Source organism: Peromyscus eremicus, unplaced genomic scaffold (genome assembly GCF_949786415.1).
Source record: "Peromyscus eremicus unplaced genomic scaffold, PerEre_H2_v1 PerEre#2#unplaced_104, whole genome shotgun sequence".
In the NCBI taxonomy this organism is placed as follows: domain Eukaryota; kingdom Metazoa; phylum Chordata; class Mammalia; order Rodentia; family Cricetidae; genus Peromyscus; species Peromyscus eremicus.
Window position 1 is genome coordinate 508,504 of NW_026734343.1, and position 24,470 is coordinate 532,973.

The following is a 24,470-nucleotide window of genomic DNA, read 5'->3' on the forward strand; positions in this document are numbered from 1 at the left end:
GGATAGCATTAGTACAGGTTCTTGTTTTCTCAGAGATCAAACCTCTACTCTTGCCTGTTGTCAAAAACAAAAAGGGGGAACTGTAGAGAGCTGCGGGAAGCTGCACTCTAAAGATGGAGCTGGCTCCCGCCTCCCCCCCCCTCCCTCCCGGTGGCGAGCGCTCTTTCTTTCAATAAGTTCCTTATTTGGCTTGGTTTCAAATTTTGGCTTGCTAAGGCATACGTGTACCTATCCAGGAATCCCATGTGGCGCATGGGGGCTGGTGGACTGAGACCTATATAAGGCTGGGGCGGGCTCTCCCCAGAGGAAGAAAAACAAAGAAATAGATTAAGGGTCCTGAATAAACAGCTTGGAGAAGAGCTCTGCATCATGTTTTTCTTGCTGGTCGAGTTAGATGCGACACTCTCTAATCTCTGTCTGCCAGACCTTCTCTCTGGTTTGCCTTTTGTTTCTTTTACAAGGCTTTCCCCTTGAACTGTGCTACAAGAGGAATTCAGGAATTTGGAGCTGTCCGAAAAATTTCCTGCTCCACAGCCACATTCCCACAACACTAAAAAAAGTCTGAACCTTCCCCCCCATCATCATCCTATGCAAGCTGGTTCTGGGTACCCAATAAGGCAGTGTAGAGGCTCTAAGTGAAACCCAGTAGAAGCATCCAGAGCAGGGTTTGAACTCAAGATTGCTCACAATGTGGCCAGGCAGGACTTAGGTACCATGGTGGCCAGGTTTCACAGCCCCTGCCTCCACTGACAAGCCTCCTCTGTGTCATGCAGGATACATATGCAGGCTGCATACTCCTTCCTGTGTTCATCTGCCTAGCTCCCTTTGCATTAAACCCAGGAAGAACACCCAGGGTCAAAGATCCAAAAGCCCCTTGTCTTGCACTCCCCTGTCCAAGCATCATCTCAGATGGAAGAATACTTCTAGAAGGCTCTGAAATTAACAGAAAGCTCTATCTTGAGTCCTAGAACTGCTAAGCATGGAAGAGTGCTTGTGTGTGTGTGTGTGAGTGTGTGTGTGTGTGTGTGTGTGTGTGTGTGTGTTGGGTGTTTGTGTATACCTGGGATTTTTGTGGCCTAGTCCTGTGAGAAGGCATAAGCAGTGGCGGAGAAGCACAGTATGTAACAGTTATGGTGGTCAGCTCTGGGATGTAAGGGAAGGACAGGTTGGCATGTAGGGAAGCCTTTTAGGGCTCCATCCTTCAGCACCAGCTCAGATGAGCACAAGGTTTGGTGCCTCATGTGTGTGGTTTGGGGTCAGGGCTTGCCGGAGCATGATGGATGAGAGCATTGTGTAGGAACCATTGGAAAGGTGGTGAGACCCTCTTTTGGAGTGGCCTGCCAGGCAGGTCTAGGAAGTCAGGACCTCCACCCTCACCCAGGCACAAGGAAGATCCCTTTTTAGCCTAAGCAAATGTCTCCAGGAGGTTTTGTAGAGACGGAGATTTGGAAGAACATAGACAGGCTTGTCTTCAGGTGGCAGGGAGAGTGATTTTCTTCTAGGCTCCATCATGGAAGATGTCAGTATTGTGCAGGAGGGCCTCTGGAGTCTTTCAGTGCTCATGGAAGGAAGGCTTCCTGTTGAGGTGTGCAAACCATTTCCCAACTGAACATGGCCTATCTTCCGTGGACACCAGGGATGGGACTGTACATAGGAGCAAAGGACAGAGGAAGACAGAGATAGAGGTGGAGGTGGAGGTAGAGGAGGATAGATAAATGAGAAGCGGGGGGCAAAAGGGAGAGAGAGGGTGGGAGAGCCAATGAGAATCTGCATGTGGGGTGTTGGGTGTTCTCTAGTTTGTTGGTGTTTTTTTTTCATGCAGGCTGGTGGGCAGACCCTCTTTCTGTGGACCCTTTTTCTGTTCCATGAATCTGTGCCCCTGCAGGGAATTTTGTGTAGGACACCTGGAATGTTGGGGAAATCCATAAGGACAGACAGGGTGTGTGTGTGCTGCAGGCATCCTGGTGTTAAGAGTGAGAATTGCTTATTGTCCCTCAGCTTCTATGTTACCTGTCCTCGGTCCACTTGAATCTGTTGAGAGAGCTGAGTCCTGTGTGTGCCTAGGCCCTGTCACAGGTAGGTGGGTGTCCACAGAGGATACAGAGAGTTCCATGCCTGACAGGGTCTTGGGGAAGTTAGAGAACGGAAAGAGAAGTTTCCTGGTAGTTGGTGTAGGGTAGGGTCAGGAGGTGGGAGGTTAGGGGTGGGAGGTGGAGGGCTGTGCAGAGGAGAGAGATTGTGACAGAGGTGGAAGTAGGTCACAATGGTTGCCTGGTGCTGCCTAGGAGACGGTTAAGGTGGGGGCCTGGGCCCAGGGTTTGGTAGGCAAGAGGGCAGGTGGGTGCAATGTTTCTTCTTTTGATGTGTCCTTGTCTCCACCTCAGGTACCTGGACGGCCTGCCTGTTGAGTTGAGGTTGTGGAAATCCCTGGCCCCTAGTGGTCCCTGCTTCGGATGATGTGGGGCAGCATCCACCTGAATGCACTTCATTATGGAGGCCAAGGTTTTGGAAGGAAGCCCTTCTCCTCTCCCATCTCAATATTAGACCATAGAACCACGGGACATTGGGCTCAGGCCACGACCCTGAAGTCCTGACCAGTTCCCACAGCTGCCTGTCCTTCTGCCAGTTGGGAAGCCCGTGCTGGGCCTAGGGTCTTATTGAGTTGGGTGGTCGTCTCCTTTGTAGTCACACCTTCCCCTGTGCTCTGGGTTCTGGGACACCAAAAGCCCACTGCCCTAGCAGGACTGGCGTCAGGCTGGGAGGCCCCTCTTGGCTGGCACCTTGACTTGAAAGCTTGGGTCAGCAGACCCAAGGCCATCCTGGCAGCTGTACTGGTCACCCTGGTGGGTGGAGTCACGTAGACAACACTAGATCTCTGAAAGCTGCTCTGTGTGTGTGTGTGTGTGTGTGTGTGTGTGTGTCTGTCTGTCTGTCTGTCCGTCTGTGTGTGTGTGTGTGTGTGTGTGTGTTAGGGGTGAGGGCCAGCAAGGGCAGGGATGCAGCTGTGAGAATACCCTGGTTTGGCAGCTAGGGGGCAACGCTCAGCCCCGGTCCCCAAATCCATGAGTAAGTTTCTGAGGCTCCTTCCCCTAGAATCCAGATGTGGTTTGTGGAGGATTCCCTTAGGGTCTGGTGCAGGCTCTCAAGTGCCTCTGAACCCACATCCACACACTCCCCACTTGGCCCCCTCCATCACACCCTCTACCACCCACACCCTCTCCAGGTACCATATGATACCCTCAGGCGGGGCCTTCATGGGCTGGCATGCGTCCATAGCCCAGTGTCTCAGGGCAGTGGAGGAACCTGTTAAGGGCGGTAACCTCCATCTGCCCACCACACCCCCACACACTGAACAACCTGGGATCCCTAGCAGCAGCCCTAGAGCCTCCTGTCTGTCCAGTCCTGGTCTACATGGTTGGCCTCCATCTTGGAGCCTGGCAGGAGAAAGCTGACTTTTTTTTTTCCTATTTTTTTTGCTTTGCGAAGGGCGGAGGGAGAGCACCCTTCTGCCTTGGTCCTTGGCATTTTTGGTGCACTGCTGCCATCACGCGGATTCAGTTTGCCGATTCCGCCACCAAGTCCCTGTGCTTCCCTGGAAATGGGGGCGGGCTGGCTAGGGAAGTGCTCCCGCCTGGGTCTCCCAGCACCAAAGAGGTTCTCTTGCCCGCTCCTTGACCCAGGAGAGCTGGAGGAGGAAGCAGGGTCCAGGTGACCAGCTCCGGGCAGGGGCCACGAGACTTGGCTTGCCGCTGGCAAGAGCACAGCCTCCCAGGTCCTGGGGCCACCATGTCTGGCAGCAACAGAGGACATCTCCGCAGGGGAATGTGCAGCCTGGGCTGCATCATGGTCGTTTTGGGGAAACATCCTGTGTGCCTGCCTGCCTGCCCTTACCGTGGTGCACCAGGCCACGCAGGACCGCCCATCTTTTGTCTGAGCCTCCCTAGCAGTATCCACAGCTCACGTTGAGAAACCACACAAACTCTGCCCAGCATCTCTGGGAGGTGCTGAGGGTCTCAGGTCTGGTGCTAGCCACTGTGGCCAAATGTCTGTCATCCATTTAACTTCTCCTGAAAGCCCCTCTCCTTTCTGGCTGCCAGGCCTTCTCTCTGGATTGCCTCATGTTCTTTTGACAGGGTTTGCCCTTGAGCTGTGCTACAGGTGGAATTCAGGGACTGGAACCTGTCAGAAAAGGTTCCTGCTCCAAAGCAAAACCCCAGAATCCTACAAGTGGTCTGCGAGGTCCCTCCCCCGCCCCATCATCATCCTATGCAAGCTGGTTGTGTGTACCCAGTGATCCAGGAGCTCAAGGCAGTGTGGTGGATCAAGGGGAATCCCAGTAGAAGCATCCAGACCAGGGTTTGGACTCTTGGACTCAGGGGTGCTCACAAAGAGGCCAGGAAGAACTTAGGTACCATGGTGGCCAGGTTTCATGGTCCCTGCCTCCCCTGACAAGCCTCCTCTGTGTCATGCAGGATACATGCAGGCCGCATACTCCTTCTTGTGTTCTCCTGCCTAGCTCCCTTTGCCTTAAACCCAGGGAGAACTCCCAGGGTCAAGTTCAAAAAGCCCGTTGTCCTGCACTGCCCTATCCAGACATCATTTCAGCAGGAGGAACACTTAAAGAAGGCTCTGATATTAACAGAGGACACTATCTGTAGACCTAGAACTGCTCTCTCTCTCTGTGTGTGTGTGTGTGTGTGTGTGTGTGTGTGTGTGTGTGTGTGTGTATTGGGTGTTTGTGTGTTCCTGGTTTTGTTGTGGCCTAATCCTGTGAGTGTCCATAAGCAGTGCCTGAGAGGCACAGTATGTAAGAGTTATGGTGGTCAGGCCAGGGTTGAGGGAAGGACAGGTTGGCATGTAGTGGAGCCTTCTAAGGCTCCATCCTTCAGCTCCAGTTCTGGTGAGCACAAGGTTTTCAGTGGTGCATCCTGTGTGTGGTTTGGGGCTCAGGGGTGTGCCGGGGCATGGTGGCTGAGAGCATTGTGTCAGAACCATCGGGTAGGTGGCAGGACTGTCCTTTGGAGTGGCCTACCAGGCAGGTCTAGGAAGTCAGGGCCTCCAACCTCACCCCCTGCACCAAGAAGCTCCCCTTTTAGCCTCACCAAATGTCTCCAGGAGGCTTTGTAGAGATGGAGAGTTGGAAGACCATAGGCAAGCTTGTCTCCAGGTGGCAGGGAGAGTAATTTCCTTCTAGGCTCCATCAAGAAGATGTCAGCAGTGTGGAGGATGGCTTCTGGAGACTTTCAGTGCTCATGGAAGGAAGGCTTCCCGTTGGGGAATACAAAGCATTTCCCAAATGAACATGGCCTAGCTACCTTGGATACCAGGGATGGGACTGTACATGGGAGACAGGGACAGAGGGAGACAGAGATAGAGGTGGAGGTGGAGGTAGAGGAGGATAGATAAATGAGAGGGGTTGGGGGGTGACAGGGAGAGAGAGGGAGGAGGGACAGGATGAGAGAGTGTGGGAGAGCAAATGAGAATCTGCTTGTGGGGTGTTGGGTGTTCTCTAGTTTGGGGCTGTTTTTCATGCAGGCTGGTGGGCAGACCCACTCTGTCTATGGACACTTTTTTCTGTTCCATGGATCTGTGACCCTGGAGGGAATTTTGTGTAGGACACCTAGAATGTTGTGGGACATCCATAAGGACAGACAGGGTGGGTGGGTGCTGCAGGCATCCTGGAGTTAAGAGTGAGAATTGCTTCTTGTCCCTCAGCTTTGATGTTACCTGTCCTCGGTCCACTTGAATCTGTTGAGAGAGCTGAGTCCTGTGTGTGTCTAGGCCCTGCCACAGGTAGGTGGGTGTCCATAGAGGATACAGAGAGTTCCATGCCTGACAGGGTCTTGGGGAAGTTTGAGAAAGGAAAGAGAAGTTTCCTGAGTGGTGCCTGGTATTTGGTGTAGGGTAGGGTCGGGAGGTGGGAGGTTAGGGGTGGGAGGTGGAGGGCTGTGCAGAGGAGAGGGATTGTGACAGAGCTGGAGGTAGGTCAGAATGGTTGCCTGGTGCTGCCTAGGAGACGGTTAAGGTGGGGGCCTGAGCCCAGGGTTTGGTAGACAAGAGGGCAGGTGGGTGCAATGTTTCTTCTTTTGATGTGTCCTTGTCTCCACCTCAGGGCCCTGGCTGGCCTGCCTGTTGAAGCGAGGTTGTGGATGTCCCCGACCTCCAGTGGTCCCTGCTCCTGGTGATGTGGGGCAGCAACCACCTGCATGCACTTCAACTTGGAGGCCAAGGTTTTGGAAGGAAGCCCTTCTCCTCTCCTATCTCAATATTAGACCATCGGACCATGGGACACAAAGCTCAGGCCCCCACCCTGGAGTCGTGACCAGTGTACACAGCTGCCTGCCCTTTTCCCTTGTGTCCATCCGGGAGCAGCTTTCTGCCAGGTGGGAACCTGGTGCTGGGCCTAGGGTCCCATTGAGTTGGGCGGTAGTCTCCCCTGGTGACACAATTTCCCGTGTGCTCTTGGTTCTGGGACACCACCACCCCACTGCTCTAGCAAGTCCGGGGTCAGCCTGGGATGACCCTTCTTTGCTGGACCCTTGACCTGGAAGCTTGTTTCAGTAGACCCAAGGAGTTGTAAGGGTCACTCTGGTGGGTGGAGTCATGTAGACAGCTGCTGAATCTCTAAAAGCAGCTGTGTGTGTATGTGTGTGTGTGTTTGTGTGTGTGTGTGTGTGTGTGTGTGTGTGTGTTTCTTGGGTGATGGCTGGAAAAGGGCAGAGATGCAGCTGTGAGAATACCTTGGTTTGGCTGCTAGGGGGGTACGATCCTGAACCCCAACCCCATGAGTATGTTTGTGAGGCTCCTCCCCTAGAATCCAGATGTGGTTTGTGGAGGACTCCCTTATGGTCTGGCTCAGGCTCTCAAATGCGCCTGCTCCCACATCCACACACTCTCCCCTTGGCCCCCGCCATAAAAACCTGCACCAATAGTCCCTTCTCCCCGCACCCCATCATACCCACAGGCAGGGTCTTTAGGGGCTCGCACAAAGCCAAGTATGTCAGGGAAAGTGCAGTGCTTAAAGGTTAAAATGGAGGAACCAGTTAAGGTCTGTGACCCCCATTTACACACCACACCCTCACATTCTGAACACCCTCGGATCCCTAGCAGCAGCCCTAGAGCACAATGTCTGGACAGTCCTAGCCTAGATAAATGGCTTCCATCTTGGAGCTTTGGCTTTTTTTTTGCTTTCCGTAGGGCGGAGGGAGAGCACCCTTCGCTCTTGGCCCTTGGCATTCTCGGTGCACTGCTGCCATCACGAATTTTCAGTTTGCCGATTCCGCCAGCAAGTCCCTGAGCTTCCCTGGAAATGGAGGCGGTCTGGCTATGGAAGGGCTCCCGCCTGGGTCCCCTAGGACCAAAGAGGTTCTCTTGCCTGCTCCTTGACCCAGGACAGCTGGAGGAGGAAGCAGGGTCCAGGTGACCAGCCATGTCTGAGAGCAGGAGAGGACCTCTCCGCAGGGCATTGTGCAGCCTGGGCTGCAAGGGGGTGGTTGTGAGAGAACGAAAAGAGAAGTTTCCTGAGTGGTGCCTGGTATTTGGTGTAGGGTAGGGTCGGGAGGTGGGAGGTTAGGGGTGGGAGGTGGAGGGCTGTGCAGAGGAGAGAGATTGTGACAGAGGTGGACGTAGGTCAGAATGGTTGCCTGGCGCTGCCTAGGAGATGGTTAAGGTGGGGGCCTTGGCCCAGGGTTTGGTAGGGCAAGAGGGCAGGTGGGTGCAATGTTTCTTCTTTTGATGTGTTCTTGTCTTCACCTCAGGGACCTGGACGCCCTGCCTGTTGAGGCAAGGTTGTGGATGTCCCGGGCCTTATGGTCACTGCTTCGCATGATGTGGGGCAGCATCCATCTGAACGCTCATCACTACCAAGGCCAAGGTTTTGGAAGGAAGTCCTTCTTCTCCCATCTTAGTATTAGACCATCGGATTTGGGACACGGGACTAAGGCCGCTGACTCTGCATCCCTTACAAGCATACACAGCTGCCTGCCCTTTTGCCTTGTGTCCATCCTGGAGCGGCCTTCTGCAAGGTGGGAAGCCCGAGCTGGGTCTAGGGTCCCATTGAGTTGGGTGGTCGACTCCCTTGGTGTAACACCTTCCATCCCACTGCCTTAGAAGAACCGGGTACAGCCTTGGAGGCCCCTCTTGCCGGGCCACCTTGACCTGGAAGCTTGGGTCAGTAGACCCAAGGCCATGCTGGAAGCTGTACTGGTCACCCTGGTGGGTGGAGTCATGTAGACAGCCACTGGATCTCTGAAAGCTGCTGTGTGTGTGTGTGTGTGTGTGTGTGTGTGTGTGTGTGTGTCTGTGTGTCTGTGGTGAAGGCTGGGCTAGGGTAGGGATGCAGCTGTTAGAATACCCTGGTTTGGCAGCTAGGGGGTGATGCTCTGCCCCTGAACCCCAACCCCATTATTATGTTTCTTTGGCTCCTCCTCTATAGTCCAGATGTGGTTTGTGGAGGACTTCCTTAGGGTGTGGCTCAGACTCTCAAGTGAGCCTGCCCCCACATCCACACACTCCCCACTTGGCCCCCTCCATGACACCCTCCACCCCCTGCCCTCTCTCCCTGCACCCCACCATACCCTCAGGCAGGGCCTTCAGGGGCTGGCACAAAGCCGAGTGTGTCAGGGAAGTGCAGTGCATGGAGGTTACAATGGAGGAACCAGTTAAAGTCTGTTACCCCCATCTACACACCACACCCTCACCTTCTGCACACCACTGAATGCCTAGCAGGAGCCCTAGAGTGTGGCATGTCTGTCCAGTCCTAGCCTAGATGGTTGTCCTCCATCTTGGAACTTTGGCTTTTTTTTTTTTTTTTTTTTTTTTTTTGCTTTGTGAAGGGCAGAGAGAGAGACCCTTCGCCTTTGGCCCTTGGCATTCTCGGGGCCCTGCTGCCATCCCGCGGATTCAGTTTGCCAATTCCGCCAGCAGGTCCCTGTGCTACCCTGGAAATGGAGGCGTGCCGCCTAGGGAAGGGCTCCCGCCTGGGTCCCCCAGGACCAAAGCGGTTCTCTGGCCCTCTCCATGACCAAGGAGAGCTGGAGGAGGAAGCAGGGTCCAGGTGACCGGCTCTGGGCAGGCGACACGTGGCTGGCTTGGGGTTCACAAAAGCACAGCCTCCCGGGTCCTGTGGCCGCCATGTCTGGGAGCAGGAGAGGACCTCTCCGCAGGGCATTGTGCAGCCTGGGCTGCATGGGGGTGGTTGTGTGGAACTTTTCCTGCCTCCGTGCCAGCCCGCCTGCCCTTATGGTGGTGTACAAGGCTACCCCGGGACCCCCTAGCTTTTGTCTGAGCCTCCCTAGCAGTATCCACAGCTCACTTCCGGAGACCACACAAACTTTGCCCTGCATCTCTGGGAGGTGCTCAGGGTCTCAGGCCTGGTTGCTAGCCACCTTGGCCAAATGTCTGTCATCCATTTATCTCCTCCTGCCATCCCCTCTCCTCTCTGGCTGCCTGGACTTCTCTCTGGTGTGCCTTTTGTTTCTTTTACAACTGGATTTTCTCTTGAGTTGTGCTACAGGTTGAATTTAGGCACTGGGACCTGTTAGAAAAGGTACCAGCTCCAGAGCCACATCCCCAGATCCCTGTAAGGGATCTGGAACCCTCAACTCCCCAATCATCATCCTATCCAACCTGATTGTTCGTACCCAGTATGGCAGTGTGGTGACTCAAGGTGAATTCCAGTAGAAGCATTCAGAACAGGGTTTGGACTCAGGGGTGCTCACAAAGAGGCCAGGCAGGACTTAGGTACCATAGTGGCCAGGTTTCACAGCCCGTGCTTCCCCTGACAAGCCTCCTCTGTGTCATTCAGGACACACATAGTCCTGTCTTCTCCTGCCTAGCTTCATTTGCATTAAACCCAGGAAGAACTCCCACCATCAAAGGTCCAAAAGCTCCTTGTCCTGCATTCTAATGTCCAGACATCATCTCAGCAGGAAGAATACTTAGAAAAGGCTCTGAAATTAACAGAGGGCACTATCTGGAGTCCTACAACTGATAAGCATGCAGGAGCGCTTTTGTGTATGTGTGTGTGTGTGTGTGTGTGTGTGTGTGTGTGTGTGTGTGTATACCTGGGATTATTATGGCCCAGTACTGTGAGAAGTCATAGCAGTGCCTGAGAGGCACAGTATGTACGAGTTATGGTCGTCAGCTCTGGGATGTAGAGGAAGGACAGGTTTGCATGTAGGGAAGCCTTTTAGTGCTCCATCCTTCAGATTTAGCTCAGGTGAGTACAAGGTTTGGAGTGGTGCTTTGTGTGTGTGGATTAGGGCTCAGGGGCATGCCAGAGCGTGGTTGGTAAGAGCATTGTGTAGGAACCATTGGGAAGGTGGCAGTACCATCCTTTAAAGTGGCCTGACAGGCAGGTCCATGAAGTCAGGTCCTCCACACCCACCCCCATCACCAGGAAGCTCCCTTTTTAGCCACAGCAAAAGTCTCCAGGAAGCTTTGTAGAGAGGGAGATTTGGAAGAGCATAGACAGGCTTGTCTCCAGGTGGCAGGGAGAGTGATTTTCTTCTAGGCTTCATCATGGAAGATGTCAGCAGTGTGGAGGAGAGCCTCTGGAGACTTTCAGTGCTCATTGAAGGAAGGCTTCCTGCTGAGGAGTGAAAAGCATTTCCCTACTGAACATGGCCTAGCTAACCTGGATACCAGGGATGGGACTGTACATAGGAGCGAGGGACAGAGAAAGACAGAGATAGAGGTGGAGGTGGAGGTAGAGGAGGATAGATAAACGAGAGAGAGAGAAAGTAAGGTGAGAGCAAATGAGAATCTGCCTGTGGGGCGTTGGGTGTTCTCTAGTTTGTTGGTGTTTGTTTTTTTTTTTCATGCAGGCTGGTGATCAGACCCACTCTGTCTGTGGACACTTTTTTCTGTTCCATGGGTCTGGGCCCGTGGAAAGAAATTTGTGTGAGGACACCTGGAATGTTTAGGGAAATCCATAAGGACACACAGGGTGGGTGTGTGCTGTAGGCATCCTGGTGTTAAGAGTGAGAATTGCTTCTTGTCCCTCAGATTCTATGTTACCTGTCCTCGGTCCACTTGGAATCTCTTGAGAGAGCTGAGTCCTGTGTATTCCTAGGCCCTGCCACAGGTAGGTGGGTGTCCACAGAGGATACAGAGAGTTCCATGCCTGACAGGGTCTTGGGGAAGTTAGAGAACGGAAAGAGAAGTTTCCTGAGTGGTGCCTGGTAATTGGTGTAGGGTAGGGTCGGGAGGTGGGAGGTTAGGGGTGGGAGGTAGAGGGCTGTGCAGAGGAGAGAGATTGTGACAGAGGTAGACGTAGGTCAGAATGGTTGCCTGGTGCTGCCTAGGAGACGGTTAAGGTGGGGGCCTGGGTCCAGGGTTTGGTAGGGCAAGAGGGCAGGTGGGTGCAATGTTTCTACTTTTGATGTGTTCTTGTCTTCACCTCAGGGACCTGGACGCCCTGCCTGTTGAGGCAAGGTTGTGGATGTCCCGGGCCTTATGGTCCCTGCTTCGCATGATGTGGGGCAGAATCCATCTGAACGCTCATCACTACCAAGGCCAAGGTTTTGGAAGGAAGTCCTTCTTCTCCCATATTAGTATTAGACCATCGGATTTGGGACACACGACTAAGGGCGCTGACTCTGCATCCCTTACAAGCATACACAGCTGCCTGCCCTTTTGCCTTGTGTCCATCCTGGAGCGGCCTTCTGCAAGGTGGGAAGCCCGAGCTGGGTCTAGGGTCCCATTGAGTTGGGTGGTCGACTCCCTTGGTGTAACACCTTCCATCCCACTGCCTTAGAAGAACCGGGTACAGCCTTGGAGGCCCCTCTTGCCGGGCCACCTTGACCTGGAAGCTTGGGTCAGCAGACCCAAGGCCATGCTGGAAGCTGTACTGGTCACCCTGGTGGGTGGAGTCATGTAGACAGCCACTGGATCTCTGAAAGCTGCTGTGTGTGTGTGTGTGTGTGTGTGTGTGTGATGCTCTGCCCCTGAACCCCAACACCATTATTATGTTTCTTTGGCTCCACCCCTATAGTCCAGATGTGGTTTGTGGAGGACTTCCTTTGGGTGGGGCTCAGACTCTCAAGTGAGCCTGCCCCCACATCCACACACTCCCCACTTGGCCCCTTCCATGACACCCTCCACCACCTGCCCTCTCACCCTGCACCCCACCATACCCTCAGGCAGGGCCTTCAGGGGCTGGCACAAAGCCGAGTGTGTCAGGGAAGTGCAGTGCATGGAGGTTACAATGGAGGAACCAGTTAAAGTCTGTTACCCCCATCTACACACCACACCCTCACCTTCTGCACACCACTGAATCCCTAGCAGCAGCCCTAGAGTGGCATGTCTGTCCAGTCCTAGCCTAGATGGTTGTCCTCCATCTTGGAGCTTTGGCTTTTTTTTTTTTTTTTTTTTTTGCTTTGTGAAGGGCGGAGAGAGAGCACCCTTGGCCCTTGGCCCTTGGCATTCTCGGGGCCCTGCTGCCATCCCGCGGATTCAGTTTTCCAATTCCGCCAGCAGGTCCCTGTGCTACCCTGGAAATGGAGGCGTGTCACCTAGGGAAGGGCTCCCGCCTGGGTCCCCCAGGACTAAAGCGGTTCTCTGGCCTGCTCCATGACCCAGGAGAGCTGGAGGAGGAAGCAGGGTCCAGATGACCGGCTCCGGGCGGGCGACACGTGGCTGGCTTGGGGTTCACAAAAGCACAGCCTCCCGGGTCCTTTGGCCGCCATGTCTGGGAGCAGGAGAGGACCTCTCCGCAGGGCATTGTGCAGCCTGGGCTGCATGAGGGTGGTTGTGTGGAACTTTTCCTGCCTCCGTGCCAGCCCGCCTGTCCTTATGGTGGTGCACAAGGCCACCCCGGGACCCCCTAGCTTTTGTCTGAGCCTCCCTAGCAGTATCCACAGCTCACTTCCGGAGACCACACAAACTCTGCCCTGCATCTCTGGGAGGTGCTCAGGGTCTCAGGCCTGGTTGCTAGCCACCTTGGCCAAATGTCTGTCATCCATTTATCTCCTCCTGCCATCCCCTCTCCTCTCTGGCTGCCTGGACTTCTCTCTGGCTTGCCTCTAGTGTGTGTTCTTTTATGCCTTTGAAGATATCTGTGATGTGCAAAGGTTTTACCACACTGATTACATTCATTGGGTTTCTCTCCAGTATGGGTTCTTTTATGCATTTGAAGATGACTGTGATATGCAAAGGCTTTTCCACATTCTTTATATTCATAGGGCTTCTGTCCATGATGTGTTCTTTTATGCATTTGAAAATTACGATGAAATGCAAAGGCTTTACCGCACTGATTACATTCATAGGGTTTCTCTCCAGTATGTGTTCTTTTATTCATTTGAAAAGTACTGTGCCATGAAAAGACTTTACCACATTGATTACATTCATAGGGTTTCTCTCCAGTATGCTTTCTTTTATGTTCTTTAAGATGACTTTGCTGTACAAAGGCTTTACCACACTGATCACATTCATAGTGGTTCTCTCCAGTATGTTTTCTTTTATGTGTTTGAAAAACTTTGTACATGCAAAGGTTTTACCACATTGATTACACTCATATGGTTTATCTCCAGGAGTTGTCCTTTTATACCTTTGAAGATGACTGTGAAGGGCAAAGGCCTTACCACACTGATTGCAAACATATGGTTCCTCTCCAGTATGTGTTCTTTTATGACTATTAAGATGGTTATGACTTGTAAAGGCTTTACCACACTGATTACATTCATACGGTTTCTCTCCAGTATGTGTTCTTGTATGCCTTTGAAGATAACTGAATTGTGCAAAGGCTTTACCACATAAATTGCATTGACAGGGTTTCTCTCCAGAATGGGTTCTTGTATGCCTTTGAAGATAACTGAATTGTGTGAAGGCTTTACCACACAAATTACATTCATAGGGTTTCTCTCCAGAGTGGGTTCTTGTATGCTTTTGAAGACTACTGAATTGTGTATAGGCTTTACTACACGGATTACATTCACAGGGTTTCTCTCCAATATGAGTTTTTTTATGCATTTGAAGACTACTTTGACATGAAAAGGCTTTATCACCATGATTTCCTTTATAGGGTTTCTCTCCAGTATCCTTTCTTTTATGTTCTTGAAGGTGGCTATGAAATTCAAAAGCTTTACCACATTGATTGTATTCATAGGGTTTCTCTCCAGTATGTTCTTTTTCATACATTTGAAGAGTACTGGGATGTGAAAGATCTTTAACACATTGAGTGTATATAGTATGTTTCTTTCCAGTTTGGTTTTGTTCATGACTGCAAAAATTATGGGACATGTAAAAATATTATCACATCTAATACACTGTTTAATCTTTACATCTGTATGAATTAATTTTACAATTTGGATCAGTTGTAAAGAAGAATGAGATATTAAGTTTTATCATTGTTCACACTCATCTTATTCCACTTTATTAAGAGTTGGTTTGCATCTGTGAAGACACTTATGTTGGTAAGATCCTTTATTACATGATTCACATATACAGAATATTTTTATATATGAGGTTATTCATATATTTGAAGAAAACTGGAAAGTGACAGAGCTTCAACATCTGCATTGCATTAATAAATTTTCCTATACTGTGGTATAGGCATTAAGGTTTCTTCACAATAACTGACAGTAGACTCTTGACTCTAACTGCCCCCTCTCATAGCAGCACAATCACAACAAGTATACAAACTAGATTACCATTACTATTCACTATTTGCTTATTAAAAAGCTTTAAAAATATAATTATCACTTCTTCACTATGTATAATGTTATAATATGTGTGGAGCTCAGTACAACAGCATATGCTTGACATTTGCAAAGACTACATCCCAGGCCCATCGTCCAATAATATAAAAACAAAACAGCCAGGAATGTTAATTACCCACATTAGTCTGCGGACTTGGGAGCCAGAATCAGGGGTATTTGTGAGTTCCAGGCCAGCATGGTTTACAGAAATCCTTTCAGGACACTCAGGGCTACACAGACAAACCTTGTATTCAAAATAACCAACATAATTAAAAGACCAGGTTAACAAACTGCCTTAGCACTGAATAGCAACTGCTTCTACTCAACTTTATGTGATACAGAGATAGAATCTCTAATGTGGTGAAGGCATGACAATAAAAGGAAGCTGGCTGATTAGTTTCAACCACAACTCAGTACACATGAAGAACAGGAAATCAGTTGAGGCTATAGAGATGCATATCACACAACTAGTGAGGAATTTTCTTCCAAAAGGCTCCTCCTCCTAAAGATGCAATCAAAAGAAAGTCACCAAGGACAGACACATGTTCACATATATCCTTGTGTCTGAGAGGTTTTCCATTCAATCAAAGATGTTCTAAACCAGGTACCTATAGGCTCATGATCATCTAGGAAGAAAATGCATTTAGTCACTTCAATGATCCTCATAGTTTGCAACTTCCCCTACACTATTTCAAATGTTCAAAGCCTCTTCTGACATGTAAGACGGTCTACTCATGGTGACATTTGTGAAATCAGAAAATAGATTATAGCTTTCCAAAATACAATGGCACAGAAAACCATTTAAAATATAACATAGAGAAATGGAGACATATCAAGGGAAGATTAGGCAAAGACAATACTGAAATAGAGCAGGACAGACATCAAATTCTCTATCTCCATTTCAGATGCATGAGGATTCATTATCAACAGGCTCAGATGGCCCTATTCATGCAACTTCTCATATAATTCTCTCTTTACATCATCTACATTACACTTACATCAGCTACATTATATGCAGCTAGTGCTCCATGGGTGATGTCCCATACCTTAGGTATCCCAACATCATGTGGTCACAAAATGTAATCCAGGCTGTTGCAAAATATTATTTTAAGATGTGTTATATTTGTCTATGCTGTGGAATAATTATTTTAAGATACAAAAGTAACTTGTATCCTTGTATGTTGCATATGTTTAACTCTGTGAGGCTGTGATACTTTGTCTGTCTAAAATACCAACTGGTCTAACAGCCAGTAGCTTGGCAGAAAAAGTTAGGCAGGGCTGTCTGGCAGAGAGAACAAATTGGAAAAGAAAACTGAAAAGAAAAAAGGAAGGAGCAAGAAAAAGAGAGGACACCAGGGGGTAGCCACCCTGCTACACAACAAACCGTTGAGTAAAAAGTAAACAAAGATATACAGAATAGAGAAAGACAAAAACCCAGACGTGTAAGGTACATGAGAGAACTTAAGTTAGGAAAAGCTGCCTAGATATAACCCATACTAAGGCCAGGCACTTATAAAAAAGAATAAGCCTCCCTGTGTGTAATTTATTTGAGAGCTGAGTGGCAGTCCCCCAAAAGAGTAAAGAGTTAAATAACAAAAACCAGCAACACCAGGCTTCATCCTCACAACTCCATGCAATGGACTCTCACAGTCTCCTCACTGGGTTTCTGACTCTTAAACATAGAATTCTGCAACAATGCTGAACTGAACCCCAGACTAAGAATCCATGATGTTAAATATTGATTCTTTATTGTTTCCAGGGCCAGTAGATAATGGGTGATCCTGCAAAGCTTGACTTCTTAATTCAGTGGACACTGACATGCTTGGACCACAGATGCAGCAGGTTTTGTATGAAGTTGCTTTCTAGGAGTAGGAATTACCTTGTTTAATCGTTCCATGACTTAAAGCCAAATAAAATTTTGTAGTCAAAATATCATACAAATGGCCTCTAGCTTACTTACTTACTTACTTACTTACTTACTTTATTTATTTATTTATTTATTTATTTATTCATTCATTCATTCATTCATTCATCCTTTTTTTTTGTTTTTTTGGAGCTCACCAGATAGCCCAGGATGACCTCAAACTCACAGAGATCCACCTGGTTCTGCCTCATAAGTGCTGGGATTAAAGGTGTGCAAAACCACAGCCAGGCTTAATAATTTAAGGGTTTTTTTTTGTTTTTTTTAGACAGGGTTTCTCTGTGTAGCTTCTGAGCCTATCCTGGAACTCACTCTGGAGCCCAGGCTGGCCTCAGTTTCACACAGATACACCTGCCTCTGCCTCCCAAGCATTGTGATTAAAGGCATGGGCCCTCACTGCCTGGTTGCTTAATTTTTATTGAGTCTATTTCCTACTGAAATTCTATACTCTCAATCTCCACTTTCTGCTATTATTCTTAACATTTGTATCTTCCTGGTCATCCAGACAGGCCAGTAACGTTTTCTGTGAAACTTTCTATGATTTTTGCCCCCTAAAGTCCTGATATCTCCACATTCTTTCAAAAGACAACATTCTCAGGTTCTACGTACCAACAAAATCACCTTTGGTGTTCCATTTTTTGTTTTAACTTGCTCTTATCCTGCTGTGATTAAATTTTGCATTCCATATATTCTATCAACCTTGTGACATAGAGGTTCAGGCTCCAGGTTGCACATTGAACAACTTAAATAGGGACAGAAGACTGCAAGTCTACCCCCTTGTACACGTGGAAAACTTACACAGTAAAGACATTTCCAAATTTATTACTTAAGTACCCAGTGATGTGAAACATCAGGACCTTCTTCAGTGATAGGGTCCTGAGGTGAAGATCACAAGGGATGAGAAAGAAAGCAAATATAAGGTAGAAAAGATAACAGCTGGGGTGGGGTGTTCTTGCACAAGGTATGCCTCATGTCAACTATGCTTCTTAAGAAGAATAGCACCTTTATACTACTTCTAGGGGCAAAATGGAAGGAAATGGGGAACTTCTAGTAAGTCAGCAGAAAGTATCATACAACAGGATAGACTCAGAGAGGAGGCTAATCAAACCATGCTGCACAAGGGGAAAAAGGGTATCTCAAGCATATTACTGACTAAGCCCACAGTGATCTGTGGACGAATAACCATAGCCATATTTGGTGAAAGAGTTAGATTAATGGGATCTGAAGCAACCCCACCACAAAGGCCCTGATTCAAGACCATTGCCTGCTCTTCAAAGCATATTCCTGGTTTTAGTGAAGGAGCTCTGTTTTATTGTCAATATGTTATGCCTTTAGGGAAAGCTCCCAAGGCCTAGGCCCCAGGCTGTTACTAGCTCTCCCAAGAATTTTCCTAATCCCTGCCTGAAGGCCTAAAAAACGTAAGAGTGTTCTACTTTTCTTTCTTTCTTTCTTTCTTTCTTTCTTTCTTTCTTTCTTTCTTTCTTTCTTTCTTTCTTTCTTTTTTTTTTCATTGAGACAGGTTTTCACTGTGTCGCTTTGGAGCCTGTCCTGGACATAACTCTTCAGACCAGGCTGGCCCCAAACTCACAGAGATGAACCTGACTCTGTCTCTTGAGTGAGTGCTGGGCAAAGTCATGCACCACCACTGAACTGCTAGTGTTTTACTTTTCAAATAGTTGTTACCTGGTGTCATATTGTCCATATGTCAGACCTTGTTTTTTCTTAAGAAGAAAAGTAGAATTTTTTTGCATACGAGGATTTAAGGTTGGTTATGACCCTGTAATTCCTCAATGAGCAGTTTGTTAGAGTCCCATTCTTTGATACAGTGTTAGGCCTGGTGGCTTGTTGTAAATCAGGGGTGGCTCCTTTGTAATTGTTTGGTTGCAGCCAAAATTCTGGACAATCTTGGTAAACAAATGTGTATCCTATTGTCCTAAACTCTAACAAGCCTGGCTACAATACTCTTTACTTTGAGTGGTTTTATTTTCCTTCTTTTCTTTAACACAGGGTTTCTCCGTGTAGTTTTGGTGCCTATCCTGGATCTTGTTATGCAGACCAGGCTGGTCTAAAACTCACATAGATCTGTCTGGCTCTGCCTTCTGAGTCCTGGCATTTAAGGTGTGCGTAACCACTGCCTGGCAGGGTTTTTTTTTTTTTCCAGGCAGTACTCCCTCAGTTAAATTCTATTTTGTGAGACTTACTATCTCCTAAGGATTAATAAATCCTTTATATCACCATTTCAACTCTTCTCTCTCACCTTAGTTGTAGAGTGCAACGCAACACATGAGATGCCTTTTACAACCTCCACAAAATTAACTATAAATGGATCTTACACATGAAAGTTAAGTACAAAGTGCTGAACCTCTAGAAGGTACTGGACAAAGTAGGTCTGCTTTCAATGAGTGCACCAAAAGCATGTTAAAGTTCACTACAAAGATGTTTCTGTACACACACCCCTACTCCCAATTATGTGAACAGATTCGGCCCACAGAGAAAAGTTATCCAGAGGCCTGCCCTGGGAATAGGAAGTTTCAAGGACCATATGGGACCTCACAGGACAGGGATTCTGGCTGAAGTTTCCCACCCAGATCTGAGAAGGACCCACCACTCTGGCTCCTGAACCTTACTCACAATGCTGTGGTTTTCACGCTCACCTAGGTTGTCTGTTCAGCTCTCTGCACCAGCACACACAGCACAGCACACAACACAAAACTGCTGCTTCCAGTTTCTCTTCAAAGTCAAGCTTGAAGCTAGCAGCTGGAAGAACCCTGTACCACTTCTGACTGACAGATCACCTGGAGGGCCTAATTGGCTAGTGAGGCCTGAGTGACCAGAGCACCTCCCATAGGGTTACACTGTGCTTAAAGTCACAGAACAATGGTTCCTGATCTTGCCTTCCACCACAGACAGAGACCTTTTCTAAACATTTGCATTTCAATAGCACTTGTCCCTGGATCCAATAGCAGACCCTGCTGTCTTTCTGCTCTTGGTAGGCACTTCCCCTTCTTCATCCTGGACACAGTGTGGCTAGCGTATACAGCCCACTATACTATGTGGGGTGGAGTGATTGCACGTCCCACAGGTGGAAGGGTGACCAGAATATTAACAACTAAAGAGAAATTAAAAGACAAAAAAGGAGATGTTTGTTTTGTGACTTTGAGTTGAGGTCAGGTGAACTGAACCCACTTTTTACCTAGTTGTTACAGGGACTTCATACAACCAGGAAAGAAATGGAGGAAGTGGATCACAAACAAGATAATAGGTCTTTCTCCCATCAGAAATGGCTTCATTGCTTTAGGATTTTTATTCCTGAAAATCAGAGCACACTGTTGGCAAATGAATAATAATGAAGGGTAGGCTTCAAGGAAAGTTGAATATTTAAAGTATAATGAAGCTAGGAAGAATATACTTGCAAGCACTGTTAATAGTCAGCATATCTTACTCCTAGGGCAGGTGAAAAAACAAAACAACAAAACCACTGCATTATTCAAGCTTCTGTACATGAACCGTCTTATGAATTTTGTAAAGAAGTCTCTGGCAGGTAGAGAGCCAAGGTTTCCTGCTGCTGGTTACAGACAAAAATGACATTCAGACAGCACTCAGTGAAGAGGTCTATTTAGTGGAGGAAGAGAGAAGGGGAAGAGAAAGAAGGAAAAAGTGGGTGGGGGAGAGTGAGGAATCCAAAGGTGCTCACACTTCCTGGGAGAAAAACAGGACAGAGAGAGAGGGTAGTGGGTGTAAATTTCCCTTAAGAACAAGCTTTTACATCAGGACATTGAGTGCTACCAAGGGCCAGGATCAGAATATTAATAAACAGGACTAGTAGAATGAATCTCTCCATGTGTGTACAAAGTGGATTTATTAGAATGTCTCACAAGCTGTGGTAGAGCTAGTCTAACAATGGCTGTCCACCAATGGAAATTTGAAAAGTCCAGTAGTTATTCATTACACGAGGCTGGACATCTCAGCTGGGCTTCAGTATACACCACAATTTTAAGGAAGTAGGCTCTAATGCTAGTGAACTAAAAAACTTGATAATCAGAGCTAGGGCAAACAGGTGAAAAGAGAACTTCCTTTTTCAATATCCTTTATATATGTAGGCTGACACCAAGAGTTGCTACCCAGATTAAAGTTGGATCTTATTCTTTGTTGATTGGTTTTTTTGGTGATTTCAAGAAAGGTTTTATTGTTGTTGCCCTGAAACTCATTCTGTTGAGCAAGCTGCCCTCAAACTCAGAAAATCCAAATGCTTCTGCTTCCTGGGGTTAAAGGTATGCACTGCCACCAAGCAGCTAAAAGTGGATCTTATCACCTAAAATGATCCAGATTAAAGATGTGTCTTTAACTTCAAAACCTTTAAGAAAAATCCCTCACAGGTGTACACAAATCTTTTGGGTTTTAATTAATTAAAAAGGTAGTCAGCAAGCCAGGCGGTGGTGGTGCACGCCTTTAATCCCATCACACGGGAGGCAGAGTGACGAGGATCTCTGTGAGTTTGCGGCCAGCCTGGTCTCCAAAGCGTGTTCCAGGAAAGGCATAAATCTACACAGAGAAACCCTGTTTCGAAAAACCAAAAAAAAAAAAAAATAGGTAGTCAGCTTGACTATTAAGAATAACCATCACGGCCAGGTGATGTTGGCACAGGACTTTAATCCCAGCACTCAGGAGGCAGAGGCAGGCAGATCTCTTCAGAGTTCAAGGCCATCCTGGTCTCCAAAGTGAGTTCCAGGAAAGTCACAAAGCTACACAGAGAAACTCTGTCTCAAAAAATAAAAAAAAAAACAACAAAACAAAAAACAAAAAAAAGATTAGCCATTACCACAGACAAGACAGATAAAATGAGAAAGATTTCCTAACTGCAGAATGCAAGGAGAACATGGGAGTCATTTCCAAAACAATGCTTTTCCTAAACAAAGGAAGCATGTGGTTTTTGAGTAGGGAGCCTGGACACATTCCTGTAACACTCTTCATATTCTTAAGCATGCTCAGTTAACAAATCAACTTCTGATCAGGATCACAATGTAAAAGCAGAGACATTTATGGATATTCTTACCTCAAAGTTATGCAGAAACATATATTAATTATAAAAATGATGGAAAGAAATGTCTCTGACATGTTCATCTTGTACCACAAGATCTTAGCTGAAAATCAAGGAAATAACCTTGTAAAATGTAGATTGTTTTGGGGCCCAAGTGACCTGTCAATCTTGATGTTTGATCTAAAATATATCTGTACCATTGCCACAATTCTCACAGATACAAAAGATAGAGAACACAAATACAGAAACCTTCAAGGAAAAGTCACCTAACAGCACTGTTTACTTTGCAACTAGACAGATGGTTATAATAATTTATATCAATCTCAGAACAAAACTGCTTTTTCTTCTGAGGAGGCTAGCCTAGCATGGGGGCACAGCTGCTTCCATGCAACACCAGCAGGAGTTCATTTGAACAAGCCCTGGCTTGTTTCATGGCTAAGGGCTATGACATCATAGTAAAAACTCTTATTGTTTCCTTTTTCTAACTTTTTAAAAAATTATGTATACAATGTTTTGCCTGTATGTGTCTCTGTGTAGTGCCTAACAAGGCCAGAATAAGGCAGAAGATGCCTGAAACTAAAGTTACAACAAATGGTTAGCTCCTGGTGGGTCTTGGGAATGGAACATGGGTCCTCTATGAAAACACCCAGTTCTTTTAATTGCTGAGCTGTCAATCTAGCCCCCTTTTCATTTAAAATTTCTTTCCATAAATTGATAAGCAAGAGATATTACATTACTTTCCCCTTTTATCTTTTCATTCCACCCCTTCCCACTTACTTTCCAACTTATTACTTATTAGATGTTGGTGAATAAGAATGATGATATACATTAATACAAACTGCTGCATCCACTTTTGTTGGATATCTATATCTAAATCTATATCTATATTTATATCTATATATCTATATCTATATTTGTATCTATATATCTATATCTATATCTATATCTATATCTATATCTATATCTATATATATATATATATATATATATATAGAGAGAGAGAGAGAGAGAGAGAGAGAGAGAGAGAATGGGTTGACCATGTTGTATTAGATAAATAATTAGGGATCTCATCTTTGCCTGAGGTTAATTCTCTCTGGAGAATTCCACATTTTAATCAGCATCTGGTGTCTAACCATGACTGGGTTACCTTGGATGGGAAACATAATCAAGAATAGAAAACATAGGTAGGAAAATTCATCACCGGTTAAGAGCACTGAAGATGCTTTTGGAACATCCAGCTTTCATTCCCAATACATTTAAAGGGTCACTAATACCTGTAACTCCAGTACCAGGGGTGCTGACACCATCTCCTTGCCTCCCTGTCCACCATAAGAAAAGGAAACTTAGATCATAAAAATTATTTTTCAAGCTGGAAGTGGCAGTGCATTCTTATAGTGCCAGCAAGCTGGACACAGAGGAAGGAAGATCATTGAGAGTTTTAAAGCCTATGCCAAAGTCTACACAAACACATGCCCATACACACACAAACACACACATACACACACATACAAACACACACACACACACACACACACACATACACACACACACACACACACACACACACACACACGAAAATAAGAAAACTGAATTACATACAAGAAAGGGAGCATTAGAACAATACAATACCACTTAAAGTCATTTCAAGTGTCTGCCACTGGTGCCCATAGAATCATTTTCAAAACTAAATGTGGCTCAGATCAAAAACACTGAAGACAGCTTATGTTGGAGAGTATGTGGAGCATGGGGAACACTCCTACACTGTTGGTGGGAGTGCAGACATGTACAGACACTCTGGAAACCAGTATGGTGCTTTCTCAGAAAACTGGAAATCAATCTCCCTAAAGACCTAGCTATACCACTCTTGGGCATATTCCCAAGGAGTGCTCATTTATACCACAAGGACACATGCTCAACTATGTTCATAGCAGCATTATTTGTTAGATTTTTCAAACAGGATGAAAATGCAGCTGTCCTGGAATTAATATGACTTCCCAGGGAGAAATCACACATAGGCTATTAATAAAGAAAAATACCTTTAATTATAGTATGCATCCATCTCTGGCAAATGCTCAAAGAGGAGACAACCTAGACATATTGTACATTCAACATATGCTGCCATCCTTGTGTCTTTTAGCTATATGCTCCAGGTTTCACTTTGAACAATATAAATACAGACAGGCAACTGTAGGTCTAGCCATTTGGGCAGATGGGTGAGTTAGACAGCAAAATTTCTCCCAGGATTCTTTCTTAAATATTACAGACACCTGAGACAGTAGGTTGTTCTTTAGTGATATTGTGCTGGGTTGAAGCTGACTATGGATGACAATCATGGGAAAAGTGGAAGGTAGAAAAAAAAGCTGGCATGGGATAGCCTTGTACAAGCTACATTGCAAGACATGTAAGCTTCTTAAAAAGAATAGTACCTTGGATACTACTTCCAGTGGTGAAATGGAAAAGTTCTGGGAAGTAAGCAGAAACTATCATACAATGGGACAGACTCAGGAGGAGGCTAATCAAACAATGCTGCAAAAAAACACAGGATATTTCAAGATCATTACTGAGTAAGCCCATCAGTGTTCTTGGGACTGATAACCAAAGCTCTATGTGGGATCTGAAGCAACCCCACAATAAAAGTCCTGGTTCTACACCATTACCAGTTCACCCAAACATATTCTTGATTCTATGGAAGGAGCTCTGTTTTATTGTCAATCAATCATGCACTTAGGGAAAGCTCCCAAGGCCTAGGCCACAGGCTGTTAATAGCTCTTCCAAGAATGATCCTTTTCCTTGTATGAGGGCCTAAATGAAA

At 47.1% G+C, this 24,470-nt stretch overlaps 1 long non-coding RNA gene across 1 annotated transcript in view; it reads left to right on the forward strand.

The window, feature by feature from the left end:
* The first annotated feature begins 7,683 nt into the window (after positions 1 to 7,683).
* The window catches only part of LOC131901511 (uncharacterized), a 146,227-nt gene continuing 129,440 nt past the window's right edge, over positions 7,684 to 24,470 (forward strand). The window contains exons 1-3 of the long non-coding RNA XR_009376759.1: positions 7,684 to 8,024; positions 11,008 to 11,086; positions 11,407 to 11,673. This is a non-coding gene — a long non-coding RNA (uncharacterized LOC131901511). The remainder of the gene's footprint in view (positions 8,025 to 11,007; positions 11,087 to 11,406; positions 11,674 to 24,470) is intronic.